Below are 14,067 nucleotides of genomic sequence, written 5' to 3'. Positions count from 1 at the left end.
CTGAATTGTTGTTATGGCATTGAATATAATTCTTGAATTTTTGTTGTACTAGTATTTTTTGTTCAAATTGGATTGTTAAATTTTTGTTGTTGAACTTGGATGGTTATACTTGAAATTGAACACAATTCTGTAATTTTTGTTAAATTATTGAATTTTTGCTATGATATTGAATTGATTCGTTGAATATTTACTGTTTTCATTTTTTTCTAAACAAGAATGGCATCGACTCAAGCTAATGCAAGTGAAAATCCGATTAACATTCCAGCTTCTCAGTCAGGAAGTACAGCTAGAATCGCTAGTAAAAGAAAAGTTGCTAAGAACTCTCTTGGAAGTAGAACTGATGTAGGATGGGAGCACGGGATTTCTGTTGGAGAAGATGGAAAGAAGATACAATATAAATACTATCATAAATTTTTTTCAGGAGGAGTTTATAGATTGAAACATCACTTAGCAGGAACTCAAAAAGATGTTGGAGCTTGTACATCTGTTAGTGATGAAGTTAAGAAGCAAATGTGGGATGTTATGAGTGGGTTGCAAGTAAATTTGATGAAGAAAACAAGCATGGGTGGGGCAACTGATGCCTAGGCATCTTAGGCTAGTTTCACAAGTCTTTTTCATTACTTTTTACTTGGTTTTCATGCATTTCTTAGGTCATAAGTAAGCATTTGGATGAGAATTGTATGCATGCCTTGATTCAATCAAACATTATTAATTATGTGCATTTTCATGAGATTTATGCAAGAATTGTTTGATGCTATGAATGATGCAATATCTTGTGACTATGGCAAGACTTTGAGACATTTTATTTGGTTGGTGATAGGTAAGAAGAAGCAAGAGAAGGGCAAGGAAGAAGCAGAGGAGGCAATGTTAGTGGCCAAAGTTGGCTCACCAACGTTTCCATGAACGTTGCTTGTGGAAAAGGAAGCCACGTTGGTGGCCAAGTTGGCTCACCAACGTTGTCACAAACATTGCCTAAGGGGAGAACTAAGCAGCGTTGGTGGCCCTAGTTGGCTCAACAGCATTGCCACAAACGTTGGCATTAGCAAAAGAAAGCAACGTTGATAGCCAAAGTTGGTCCACCAAACGTTCTGATAAATCCTAATTTTGTGGTTTATCTTGTGCTAAATTTAGAGGATTTTATCAGCTTTTCTCACGCTTATTCAATGAAATAGCATGCTTTTGTAATTTTTCCTAAAATTGTGCTTAAGTGTTAAAGCATGCTTTTAAGGCATTTAATTTGTTAGTTTTAATTCACTTTAAATCCATTCAATGCCTTGATGTGTTTGTTGAGTGATTTCAGGTTCATGAGGCAAATATTGGATGGAAGAAGTGAAGAGAAAAGCATGCAAAGTAGAGAATTCATGGAAAAACAAGGATTTGGAGTGCTTAGAGAGACGCGCACGCGTGACAGACGTGCACGCGTGAAGATGAGGTCATCCAGGAGACGCATTCGCGTGACATGACTGACGTGAGCGGAAATTGGCAGATTAAGAATTAATTAGAAAAATGGTGTTGCGAGTACAGTTCTTAACCGGCAAAAATTCACTCGTCAATTTAGAAAAGGGTTGTCACAAATTTTAGAAATAAAATACTGGGAGTATGAGTCCCAGGTCGTCTCCCAACGAGTTGCAGGAAGATGTGCTATTTTATCAATCAAAGGTTTTCAAAAAGGGGTTTTGAATTTGATGAACAGAAAATTAAATTAGAGGACTTATATGATTTAAATAAAATTTTGATCGGGAGAAGATTAATTGGAAGTTCTATCCTTGTTAGAATTTTATCAAGAGCAATTAATAATTAGTCATTGTTTACATTTAGTTAACCCTCAACGAATGAAGGAATGTCAAATTAAAAGTCAACTTCTATTCACAAGTCATAATCCTCTCCCTTGGGAAGGATTAGAGTTAGTGACTAACAAGCTAACCAACAATGAACCAATTACAATTGAACTCTTGAGTATTCTAACTCAAGGTTCTCCTTTTAATCATCTCCTAATCAAGTTGGGGAACTACTCTATAATCATAATTGTAGACTTCACAAAATCAATGGGGAAAATAAGAAGAGACATAATAAATATTAATGAAAGAGATAAATTAAAAGTAAAAATAGTTTTGTATTAATAAACTATGAAAATAATCCAATGTCAACTCTGGATAAATTAAGAATATGGAAGAGTAAATGAAAAGTAAAATAACAAGCTATAATGACTAGTACCGGAAGTAGACTCTTCTCAAAAGCTAAAGCCAAAATTCTTCAAAATCCTAATTTATGAATGTTCAACTGAGAAACCTAGGGGAGGAGTAAATCCATATCTAAAAGCTTGAAATTATGCGGAATGAATTATTGTTCTGTCTCTACATGTTCTCTGGCTCTAATCTATGTTTCTGGGCCGAAAACTGAGTTGAAATACGGCCCAGAATCTGTGCCAGCGATTTCTGAAATTCTGCAGATCATGCACGTCAGGCGGCCTTGTCGTCCACGTTGATGAGCGGATAATTTATACGCTTTTTGGCACTATTTTTAGTATGTTTTTAGTACATTTTAGTTAGTTTTAGTATGTTTTTATTGGTTTTTATTTAAAATTCACTTTTCTAGACTTTACTATGAGTTTTTGTATTTTTCTGTGATTTCAGGTAATTTCTGGCTGAAATTTAGGGACCTGAGCAAAAATCTGATTCAGAGGCTGAAAAAGGACTGCAGATGCCGTTGGATTCTGACCTTCCTGCACTCGAAGTGGATTTTCTGGAGTTACAGAAGCCCAATTGGCACGCTCTCAATTGCGTTGGAAAGTAGACATCCTGGGCTTTCCAGCAATGTATAATAGTCCATACTTTGCCCGAGATTTGATGGCCCAAACCGGCGTTGCAAATCAGCTTTAGAATTTCCGGCGTTTAACGCCGGAACTGGCACAAAAATTGGAGTTAAACGCCCAAACTGGCACAAAAGCTGGCGTTTACGTCATTTACTCATTTCTGTATATCCTAGGTTACTAGTTCACTATTAATAGGACCTTTTGACATTGTATCTTTATCTCATGACACTTTACACGTTTCATACTGTACCTTCTACGGCATGAGTCTCTAAACCTCATGGTTGGGAGTGAGGAGCTCTGCTGTGTCTTGATGGATTAATGCAATTACTACTGTTTTTTATTCAATCACGCTTGCTTCCATTCTAAGATATCACTTGTTCCTCAACTTGATGAAAGTGATGATCCGTGACACTCATCATCATTCTCACCTATGAACGTGTGCCTGACAACCACCTCCGTTCTACCTTAGATTGAGTGGATATCTCTTGGATTCTTTAATCAGAATCTTCGTGGTATAAGCTAGAATCCATTGGCGGCCATTCTTGAGAATCCGGAAGGTCTAAACCTTGTCTGTGGTATTCTGAGTAGGATTCAGGGATTGAATGACTGTGACGAGCTTCAAACTCGCGATTGTGGGGCGTTAGTGACAGATGCAAAAGAATCACTGGATTTTATTCCGACATGATCGAGAATTGACAAATTAATAGCCATGCTGTGATAGAGCGCGTTGAACATTTTCACTGAGAGGATGGGAGGTAGCCATTGACAATGGTGAAACCCTACATACAGCTTGCCATGGAAGGAGCCTTGCGTGCATGAAGAAGAAGACAGTAGGAAAGCAGAGATTCAGAAGATAGAGCATCTCCAAAACCTCAACCTGTTCTCCATTACTGCAAAACAAGTATTTATTTCATGTTCTTCTACTTTCACAATTAAACCTGAGAATTATTGATATCCTGACTAAGAGTTACAAGATAACCATAGCTTGCTTCAAGCCGACAATCTCCGTGGGATCGACCCTTACTCACGTAAGGTATTACTTGGACGACCCAGTGCACTTGCTGGTTAGTTGTGCAGAATTGCAAAAGTGTGATTGCAATTTCGTGCACCAAGTTTTTGGCGCCGTTGCCGGGGATTGTTCGAGTTTGGACAACTGACGGTTTATCTTGTTGCTTAGATTAGGACTGTTTTATTTTTGTTGGTTTAGAGTCTTTTATTTGAGTTTAGTTTCATATTTTAAGTTTGGTGTCAATTGCATGCTTTTGTTTTCTTTGAATTTTTCGAATTTGCATGTTCTTAGTCCTTTCTTGATCTTTAAAAATTCTAAGTTTGGTGTCTTCTTTGTATTTTCCTTTAAATCTTCAAAATTTTGCATTAATTTTCAAAATCATATCTTTTCAATCATATCTTTTTCAAAATAATTTTCAATCATATCTTTTTAATTGCTAATTCCAAAATCTTTTTAATTAATTAATCTAGTTTTCAATTTGCTTTGATTTTATTTACTTTTAGTTTTCGAAATTCTATTTTATTTTCTTTTCTATTTTATATTATTATTTTTGGTCATTCCTAATTTAAAAAAAAAATTATACTTTACTTGTGAATCCATATCATTTCCCTTTCTCCATCATGGACCTAAGTGGAATTGAGCAGTCCAGAAAGACTCTGGGGTCAAATGCTAACCCCATTACAGCTGCATATGGGAGTAGCATCTGTATACCTCCCATTAAAGCAAGCAGCTTTGAGCTAAATCCTCAACTCATTATCATAGTGCAGCAAAATTGTCAGTATTCTGGTCTTCCACAGGAAGAACCTACTGAGTTTCTGGCACAGTTCTTACAAATTGATGACACAGTACATGATAAAGAGGTGGATCAGGATGTCTACAGATTATTACTGTTTCCATTTGCTGTAAAAGATCAAGCTAAGAGGTGGTTGAATAACCAACCCACAGCAAGTAAAAAAACATGGAGACAGTTATCAGACAAATTCCTGAATCAATTTTACCCTCCAAAAAGGATGACACAGAGGATCTATACATATGAGGAAATGCCTGGGAGAGGTACAGAGGTATCCTAAGGAAATGCCCCTCTGAAATGTTTTCAGAGTGGGTACAGTTAGACATCTTCTACTATGGGCTTACAGAAAAAGCTTAGATGTCTCTAGACCACTCAGCTGGTGGATCTATACATATGAGGAAGACGATTGAAGAGGCTCAAGAGCTCATAGATACGGTTGCTAGAAATCAACATCTATACTCAAGAAATGAGTCCTCTACAAAAGAAGAAGCTATGGCAGTAGCTACTGATCCTAATCCTCAAGAACAGATTGTTGAGCTTAATCAGCAATTACACCTGATGACAAAACAGTTAGCAGAACTTAAAGAGATGCTCCAAAAAACTAAAATTGCTAACAAGAACATAGAAACACAGTTGAATCAGACAAAATAGCAGTTATCTAAACAGATAACAGAAGAATGCCAAGCAGTTCAACTGAGGAGTGGGAAGACATTGAATAACACTGCTCAAAGTGGCAAAAAGCCAAGAAAGGAACAACTGACAGAGGATAACCAAACCACTGCCCAAAATCCCTCTGAGGATAGTAAGAGCCCAGAGAGGAATACTCTTGGCGTTCAAACGCCAGAAAGGGGGAAAAGTTGGCGTTAAACGCCCATTCCTTGCCCAGTTCTGGCGTTCAAACGCCAGAAAGAGGGGAAAAGTTGGCGTTAAACGCCCATTCCTCACCCAGTCCTGGCATTCAAATGCCAATGAGGAATCAGACACCTAAGAGTGCTGATAGTAACCCCTCTAAAAAGGCTTCTCCAACCACCTCTGTAGGGAATAAACCTGCAGCAACTAAGGTTGAAGAATATAAAGCCAAGATGCCTTATCCTCAGAAACTCCGCCAAGCAGAACAGGATAAACAATTTGCCTGCTTTGCAGACTATCTAAGGACTCTTGAAATAAAGATTCCATTTGCAGAGGCACTTGAGCAAATACCTTCTTATGCTAAGTTCATGAAAGAGATCTTAAGTCATAAGAAGGATTGGAGAGAAACTGAAAAAGTGTTTCTTACTGAAGAATACAGTGTAGTCATTCTGAAAAGCATACCAGAGAAGCTTCATGATCCAGGAAGCTTTATGATACCATGCACATTAGAAGGTGCTTGTACCAAGACAGCCCTATGTGACCTTGGAGCAAGTATCAATCTAATACCTGCATCCATGATGAGCGGATATTTTATACGCTTTTTGGGGGTAATTTCATGTAGATTTTAGTATGTTTTAATGGGTTTTTAGTAGAATATTATTAGTTTTTAGGAAAAAATCATATTTCTGGACTTTACTATGAGTTTGTGTGTTTTTCTGTGATTTCAGGTTTTTTCTGGCTGAAATTGAGGGAGTTGAGCAAAAATCTGAATTAGGCTGAAAAAGGACTGCTGATGCTGTTGGATCCTGACCTCCCTGCACTCGAAATAGATTTTCTGGAGCTACAGGAGTCCAATTGGCGCGCTCTCAACGGCGTTGGAAAGTAGACATCCAGGGCTTTCCAGCAATATATAATAGTTCATACTTTGCGCGAAGATAGACGACGTAACTTGGCGTTGAACGCCAAGTACATGCTGCTGTCTGGAGTTAAACGCCAGAAACACGTCATGATCCGGAGTTGAACGCCCAAAACACGTTATAACTTGAAGTTCAACTCCAAGAAAAGCCTCAGTTCGTGGATAGCTTTAGTCTCAGCCCCAGCACACACCAAGTGGGCTCCAGAAGTGGATTTCTGCACCAATTATCTTAGTTTACTCATATTCTGCAAACCTAGGTTACTAGTTTACTATTTAAACAACTTTTAGAGAATTATTTTGGACATTATGACATTTTTCAGATCTGAATTATATACTTTTTGACGGCATGAGTCTCTAAACTCCATTGTTGGGGGTGAGGAGCTCTGCAGCGTCTCGATGAATTAATACAATTACCTTTGTTTTCCATTCAAACACGCTTGTTCCTATCTAAGATGTCCATTCGTGCTTAAACATGAAGAAGGTGATGATCCGTGACACTCATCACCTTCCTCAGATTCATGAACGTGTGCCTGACAACCACCTCCGTTCTACATCAGATTGAATGAGCTTCTCTTAGATTCCTTAATCAGAATCTTCGTGGTATAAGCTAGAATTGATGGCGGCCACTCTTGAGGATCCGGAAAGTCTAAACCTTGTCTGTGGTATTCCGAGTAGGATTCAAGGATTGAATGGCTGTGACGAGCTTCAAACTCGCGATTGCTGGGCGTGATGACAAACGCAAAAGGATCAATGGATCCTATTCCAACATGATCGAGAACCAACAGCTGATTAGCCGTGCTGTGACAGAGCATCTGGACCGTTTTCACTGAGAGGATGGGAGGTAGCCACTGACAATGGTGACACCTTACATACAGCTTGCCATGGAAGGAGCCTTGCGTGTGTTGAAGGATTTCAAGGAAGAGTTGAAGTTCAAAGGACAAAGCATCTCCAAAACCCCAACATACTCTTCATTACTGCATAACAAGTAATTATTTTATGCCCTTTTCCCTTTCTTCACTAAACTTGAAAAACACTGTTGTTGGCATCCTGACTAAGATTAATAAAATAAATATAGCTTGCTTCAAACCAATAATCTCCATGGGATCGACCCTTACTCACGTAAGGTATTACTTGGACGACCTAGTGCACTTGCTGGTTAGTTGTACGGATTGCAAATTCGTGCACCAAGTTTTTGGCGCCGTTGCCGGGGATTATTCGAGTTTGAACAACTAAAGGTTTATTTTGTTGCTTAGATTAGGAAGAATTTATCCTCTCTTTTTACTAGAATTGCATCTTTTATTATCCTTTTTTAAAAAATTTTTCAAAAAAAAATATTATTTTTCTTTATCAATTTTTAAGTTTTTCGTGAGTTTAGTGTCTTGTTCTAAGTTTGGTGTCAATTACATATTTGATATTTTTCTTTAAAATTTTCGAACTTGTGTTCTTTGTTCTTCATTGATCTTCAAGTTGTTCTTGTTTATTTTTCTTGTTTGATCTTGAGTTTTTCTTGTTCTGTGTCTTTTCTTGTTTTTTTTTTGTACTAATCCAAAGCATTAGTCTTCCAAAAAGAAATATACCTGCTCAGAACAATTGTTACCTTTTCTCCCAATTGGCTAGAGCATTGGTTTATATTCTTGATGATTGGGCACCAGTTCTTTTGAAAATCTTTTTCAAAAATAATTTTTCTTGATTTAATCTTGTGCCAAACTTTAATTTTGGTGTTTTCTTGTTAATTTTGATATAATTTTCGAAAATTTTATTAAAGTTTTCTAAAAATTTTAAGTTTGGTGTTCTTCCTTTTGTTCTTGGTGTTCTTGTGAATCTTCAAAGTGTTCTTGAGTTTTTTCTTGCGTCTTGATCTTAAAATTTTTAAGTTTGGTGTTCCTTGGTATTTTCCCTCCAAAATTTTCGAAAATAAGGAGCATTAGATCTAAAAATTTTAAGTCTTGTGTCTTTTAGGTGTTTTTCTCTTTCATCATAAAATTCAAAATTCAAAAAATATCTTTTGTAACTAATTTTAAAACTACATTTTCGAATTTTTATATAAAAATTCAGATTTCAATTTCAAAATTTTTCAATTCTTATTTTTTTAATATATATTTCATTATCTTTTTCAAAAATTTTATCCTAACCACTTTCTCCTTTTCCCCAATTTTTTCGAAAATCTTCAAAAAAAATATTTTTTTATTTCGTTTTTATTTGTTTTATTTTTACTTTATTTTATATAAAATAAATTTTTATAAAATAAATAATATTAACATACATACCATCTCCCTTGCTCCATCATGGAACTAAGTGGAAATGCACAGTCCAAGAGGACTTTGGGGTCATATGCTAGCCCCACTACTGCTTCATATGGGAGTAGTATCTGTATACCCTCCATTGGAGTTAGTAGCTTTGAGTTGAATCCTCAGCTCATTATCATGGTGCAGCAAAGCTGCCAGTATTCCGGTCTTCCACATGAAGAACCTATAGAGTTTCTGGCACAATTTTTACAAATTGCTGACACAGTACATGATAAGGAAGTAGATCAGGATGTCTACAGATTATTACTGTTTCCATTTGCTGTAAAAGATCAAGCTAAGAGGTGGTTAAATAACCAACCTAAGAACAGCATAAAAACATGGAAACAGCTGTCAGAAAAATTCCTGAATCACTATTTCCCTCCAAAACGGATGACGCAGCTAAGGCTAAGCATCCAAGGCTTCAGACAAGGAGATAATGAATCCCTTTATGATGCCTGGGAGAGATACAGAGAGATGCTAAGAAAATGCCCCTCTGAAATGTTTTCAGAATGGGTGCAATTAGACATCTTCTACTATGGGCTTACAGAAAAAGCTCAGATTTCTCTAGATCACTCAGCTGGTGGATCTATACATATGAGAAAATAAATTGAAGAAGCTCAAGAGCTTATTGATACAGTTGCCAAAAATCAACATCTGTACCTAAGCAGTGAATCTTCCATGAAAGAAGAAGCTAAAACAGTAACTGCTGAACTCAGTCCTGTAGATCAGGCTAATGAATTCAATCAGCAATTAGACTTTCTAACTCAGCAGCTAGCCGAATTCAAGGAAATACTACAGGAAACAAGAATGGCTAACAGGAATATGGAAGTACAGTTAAAGCAAACAGAAAAGCAATTGTCAAAACAAATAGCAGAAGAATGCCAAGCAGTTCAATTAAGAAGTGGGAAAACATTAAATACCTCACTTCAAAGCAACAGAAAGCCAAGAAATGAACAAATGGCTACTCAAAATCCCTCTGAGGACAATCAGAGCCCAGAGAGGAATAAGGCTGGCGCTGAACGCCCAGACCATGCTCATTCCTGGCGTTCAACGCCAGAAACAAGCATGAATCCGGCGTTGAACGCCCAAAGGGAGCATAGTTCTGGCGTTCAGATGCCAGTAACAAATAAGGAAGTGGCGTCTAATGCCACTCCAGCTTCCACCCCTGGCATTCAAATGCCAGTGGGGGATCAGTCACATACAAGTGCTGATAACAACCCTTTTAAAAAGGCTTCCCAATCCACTTCTGTAGGTAATAAACCTGCAGCAACTAAGGTTGAGGAATATAAAGCCAAAATGCCTTATCCTCAAAAACTCCGCCAAGCGGAACAGGATAAGCAATTTGCTCGCTTTGCAGACTATCTCAGGACTCTTGAAATAAAGATTCCATTTGCAGAAGCACTTGAGCAAATACCCTCTTATGCTAAGTTCATGAAAGAGATCTTAAGTCATAAGAAGGATTGGAGGGAAACTGAAAAGGTTTACCTTACTGAAGAATGCAGTGCAGTCATTCTGAAAAGCTTACCTGAGAAGCTTAAAGATCCTGGGAGCTTTATGATACCATGCACATTAGAAGGTAATTATACCAAGCAAGCTCTATGTGACCTTGGGGCAAGTATCAACCTAATACCTGCATCTATTATCACAAAGCTTGGTTTGACTGAAGAGGTCAAACCAACCCGGATATGTCTTCAACTTGCTGATGGCTCCATTAAATATCCATCAGGCGTGATTGAAGACATGATTGTCAAGGTTGGGCCAATCGCCTTTCCTACTGACTTTGTGGTGCTGGAAATGGAGGAGCACAAGAGTGCAACTCTCATTCTAGGAAGACCTTTCCTAGCAACTGGCCGAACCCTCATTGACGTCCAAAAAGGGGAAGTAACCTTGAGAGTCAATGAGGAGGAGTTCAAGTTGAATGTTGTCAAGGCCATGCAACATCCAGACACCCCAAATGACTGCATGAGTGTTGATATTATTGACTCTCTGGTAAGAGAGGTCAAGATGGCTGAGAGTCTCGAATCAGAGCTAGAGGACATCTTTAAAGATGTTCAGCCTGATCTGGAGGAATCAGAGAGAATAATAGAACCTCTGAAAATCCCTCAGGAAGAGGAGAAACCTCCCAAACCTGAGCTCAAACCATTACCACCATCCCTGAAATATGGAGGACATTTTGGAAGTGAGCGAACAGCCACAAGAGTCCTCCAAAGTGGCTTCTACTGGCCTACTCTCTATAAAGATTCCCGAGTGTTTGTGCTTAATTGTGACAATTGCCAAAGATCTGGCAATCTACCTCACAGTTATGCCATGCCTCAACAAGGGATCTTGGAGATTGAGTTGTTTGATGTATGGGGCATTGACTTCATGGGACCTTTCCCACCATCATACTCAAACACTTATATTATGGTGGCAGTGGATTATGTATCCAAATGGGTGGAGGCTATTGCAACACCCACCAATGACACTAAAACAGTGTTAAAATTCCTCCAGAAGCACATCTTTAGCAGATTTGGTACCCCTAGAGTATTAATCAGTGATGGGGGCACTCATTTCTGCAATAAACAGCTTTACTCTGCTTTGGTTCGTTATGGAGTTAGCCACAGGGTAGCTACTCCATATCACCCACAGACTAATGGGCAAGCTGAAGTCTCAAATAGAGAACTCAAAAGAATCCTAGAACGGACTGTAATTAACCGTAGAAGGGATTGGGCAAGAAACTTGGATGATGCTCTGTGGGCATACAGAACAGCATTCAAGACCCCTATAGGGACCTCTCCATACCAGCTTGTGTATGGAAAGGCATGTCACTTGCCAGTGGAACTGGAACATAAGGCCTACTGGGCAACCAAATTCCTGAACCTTGATGCCAAGTTAGCTGGAGAAAAACGATTGCTTCAGTTAAATGAGCTAGAGGAATTTAGACTCAATGCTTTCGAGAATGCAAAGATATACAAAGAGAAAGCAAAAAGATGGCATGATAAGAAATTGTCATCCAGAGTCTTTGAGCCGGGGCAGAAAGTTCTGCTATTTAATTCTAGGCTCAAATTATTCCCTGGGAAATTAAAATCCCGGTGGAGAGGTCCATATGTAATTACAAGTGTATCACCATATGGATACGTAGAGCTTCAAGATAATGACTCTAACAAAAAGTTCATTGTTAATGGACAGAGAATTAAACATTATCTTGAAAGTAACTTCGAGCAAGAATGCTCCCAACTGAGACTTGATTAGAGCTCAGTGGTAGTCCAGCTAAAGACAATAAAGAAGCGCTTGTTGGGAGGCAACCCAGCCATTTACAAAGTTTATTTACTAATTAAATAAATTTCCTTTTTTTACAGGTATGTGTCCAAGTATCTTCAAAGGGTAAAAATAGCAATTGATTGAATTCACAGAGTTTCAGGAAAATTTGGAAGCTCACTGGCATGAAAAAGCCAGTAAGAAACATTTTGGGCGTTGAACGCCCAAAAGAAGCACCCACTGGGCGTTCAACGCCAGTAAGGGTAGCCATCTGGGCGTTAAACGCCAGAAAGAAGCACCTTCTGGGCGTTTAACGCCAGATTGTTAGCATCCTGGGCGTTCAGAAAAACGCCCAGTAACAAAGGACTTCTTGGCGTTCAACGCCAGAAAGAAGCATCAGCTGGGCGTTGAACGCCTAGGAGAAGCATAAACATGTTTCAAAATGTTTCAATTTTTATGTTTCACAAAAATTCGTTTTTCTTCACAAATTTTCTTCAGAAATTTTCTAATTTTTATGTTTCAATTCATGATTTCTTGCATAAACATGTTTCAAAATGTCATCCTTCAAATCAAAATAGTTTTCTAAAAACCCTAATTTCTAAAATCCCTTTTTCAAAAATATCAAATGTATCTTAATTCATAAACACAAATCTTTTTCCAATCCAATTCTTTTTCAAATCTTTTTAATTTCTTCTCATATCTTTCTCAACTCATCTTATTTTTTTTTCGAAACTACCTCTCCTTCTATTCCTCTTTTTTCCTTTCTTTTGCTTGAGGACAAGCAAACCTCTAAGTTTGGTGTGATTTGCCATGATCACTGAGCTAAAACTCATTAAGATCATGGCACCTAAGGGAACAGGAAGAGCAAGGATGTGAACTTAAGGGAGTTAAAGCGTTAGAAATTAATTCTTTAAGGCACCCCACAGACTAGAGGAACATCCACTTCCCAAAATACAGGTTGTTAAGTTCTAATTCTAGCTTTAACTCTGTGATAGTATTATTATAGGATCTTACCTTAGAAGTTATATAGGAGTAGTAGTAATTAGCAGATCTATTTTGGTTTTATTTCCAATTAAGCTATAATTTATTTTTCTCATCATCATCAAACATGAATAAAATAGTAGATTTGTAGAATAAAGAGGCAATTTAATTTTTTCGAGTTCTTAATAAGGAAAATTCTAATTATTTATATGTGGTGGCAATACTCTTTGTCTTCTGAATGAATGCTTGAACAGTACATAATTTTGATATTGAATTTTATGAATGTTAAAATTGTTGGCTCTTGAAAGAATGATGAACAAGAGAAATGTTATTGATGATCTGAAAAATCATAAAATTGATTCTTGAAGCAAGAAAAAACAGAAAAAAAAAATTCGCGAAAAAAAAAGAAAAAAAAAGAGAGAGAAAGAAAAAGCAAGCAGAAAAAGCCAATAGCCCTTAAAACCAAAAGGCAAGGGTAAAAAGGATCCAAGGCTTTGAGCATCAGTGGATAGGAGGGCCCAAGGAAGTAGTTCCAGGCCTAAGCGGCTAAATCAAGCTGTCCCTAACCATGTGCTTGTGTCATGAAGGTCCAAGTGAAAAGCTTGAGACTGAGTGGTTAAAGTCGTGATCCAAAGCAAAAGAGTGTGCTTAAGAGCTCTGGACACCTCTAATTGGGGACTTGAGCAAAGCTAAGTCACAATCTGAAAAGGTTCACCCAGTTATGTGTCTGTGGCATTTATGTATCTGGTGATAATACTGGAAAACAAAGTGCTTAGGGCCACGGCCAAGACTCATAAAGTAACTGTGTTCAAGAATCAACACACTACACTAGGAGAATCAATAATACTATCTGAATTCTGAGTTCCTATGGATGCCAACCATTCTGAATTTCAAAGGATAAAGTGAGATGCCAAAACTGTTCAGAAGCAAAAAGCTACTAATCCCGCTCATCTAATTAGAATCTGAGCTTCACTTGAAACTCTGAGATATTATTGTTTCTTAATTTCTTTTCATCCTATTTTATTTATCTAGTTGCTTGAGGACAAGCAACAGTTTAAGTTTGGTGTTGTGATGAGCGGATATTTTATACGCTTTTTGGGGGTAATTTCATGTAGATTTTAGTATGTTTTAATGGGTTTTTAGTAGAATATTATTAGTTTTTAGGAAAAAATCATATTTCTGGACTTT

The 14,067-nt window shown here is 37.5% G+C and overlaps 1 pseudogene; it reads left to right on the top strand.

Annotated features, from left to right (window-relative positions):
- The first annotated feature begins 216 nt into the window (after positions 1-216).
- The window catches only part of LOC130975113 (uncharacterized), a 67,683-nt pseudogene continuing 53,832 nt past the window's right edge, over positions 217-14,067 (top strand).

Source organism: Arachis stenosperma, chromosome 4, assembly GCF_014773155.1.
Source record: "Arachis stenosperma cultivar V10309 chromosome 4, arast.V10309.gnm1.PFL2, whole genome shotgun sequence".
NCBI lineage: Eukaryota > Viridiplantae > Streptophyta > Magnoliopsida > Fabales > Fabaceae > Arachis > Arachis stenosperma.
The sequence above is the reverse complement of the archived record's forward strand: the minus strand, read 5'-3'. Positions and strand labels throughout refer to the sequence as shown.